We start from the raw sequence: 1,390 nt of genomic DNA on the forward strand, positions 1-1,390 counted from the left end.
TTCTCTCACCTCACGACTAGCCCCCCTCGCTGGCCCATTGTGTGCCTAGGCCTTCCCCTTCTCTCACCTCATGGCCCCCCACCCCTCCAGTGCCCCCTCCCTTGTGCAACAATCACCCCTCCAGTGCCCCCTCCCTTGTGCAACAAAATCACCCCCTTCGTCCTCCTCTCTTTTGCGCTGGCTATACACCATTGCTGGAGCTCATTGGCATTGCAGGCCGTCGTCGCAACAGTGCTAACAAGCTATCCGCAACGTTCCGCCCTCGACGATCATCATGGTTCTCTCTAATGACATTGACTTACTGCAGCCTCCAACAGAGGTGGAGAAAATAATAATAATAATAATAAAATTGAAACCTCTTGTGCAGTATCCAAATTCCTTCTTCATGGATGGGAAATGTCAGGATGTTTTAGCCTCACCACGGTGTTTAGTCACTCCAAGAGTGTTGTGCTATGTGGAAGCCGTTCTACCGTCTTATGCCAGCCAACAGGAGGCCATGCCCGACTTACTAAGGGCAGTTCATTTAGAAAGAAAGGAGGTTGATCAATTTTAGCACATTGTCAAGTTGAGTTCTTTGACTAGCCTCTTGGATTTGTACTCTGGGCAAACCTTCCTACCACGCCACATCACGCCCCACCACACCATTCCCCCCCTCAAAAAAAATGATAATAATAGTTATTAAAAATAAATAAACAAACCAAAAGGTTGCTCCCCCTCTTCACCCCTCATCAACCATGCCTTCCCCCCCCCCACCAACGACCCCACCCCACAGAGACCAACCACCCCACCCCACAGACCAACCACCCCCCTTTCCCCCACCCCCCTGACCAACCCCCCCTCTCTTACCTTACTCGTCTCGTCAACTTACCCAACCCCCTCCCCCTCTCACTACCCTCACTTCCCTCCATGTGCGGTCACCGTCCCCCTCCCATCACTCCCCATCGGCACCCTCTCTCATAACCGCCACCTCTCACCTTTGCATTATGCTGCCTTACATGGCCAATCTGAGGTACTTTTGTTGCTGTTGGAGAAGGGTGTGTCGTTGAATGCAATGAATCATCATAGATAGATGCTACCTCCATTCTACAGGGATGCCATCTACATGACATTCCTTATTTAGAAAATGTTGACAAATGCCACTTTATGCATGCACACTCCTCTCCCTTTCTTTAACTTTTACAGTACTTTTTTTTTAAGCCACAATTTCTCCATCTTCTTCTCTCATCTTCTTCTCTCATGAACATGTCTCTTCATCGCCTTTGATTTACATAAGAGATAGTTCACTTCCCCTCTATAAAATACAAAAACCAGCAAATTAATAAACTCAGGAAAAAAAAAAGTTTTCGGGCCTTATTAGTTCTTCTATGACACTAAAGAAACTCTATCCCCT

The 1,390-nt window shown here is 47.8% G+C and overlaps 1 pseudogene; it reads left to right on the plus strand.

The window, feature by feature from the left end:
* The first annotated feature begins 274 nt into the window (after positions 1 to 274).
* On the plus strand, positions 275 to 543 carry LOC147632826 (small ribosomal subunit protein eS27y pseudogene; annotated as a pseudogene).
* The last annotated feature ends 847 nt before the right edge of the window (positions 544 to 1,390 follow it).

Source organism: Cibotium barometz, chromosome 13 (assembly GCF_041138505.1).
Source record: "Cibotium barometz isolate CiBa-2024 chromosome 13, ASM4113850v1, whole genome shotgun sequence".
In the NCBI taxonomy this organism is placed as follows: Eukaryota; Viridiplantae; Streptophyta; class Polypodiopsida; order Cyatheales; family Cibotiaceae; genus Cibotium; species Cibotium barometz.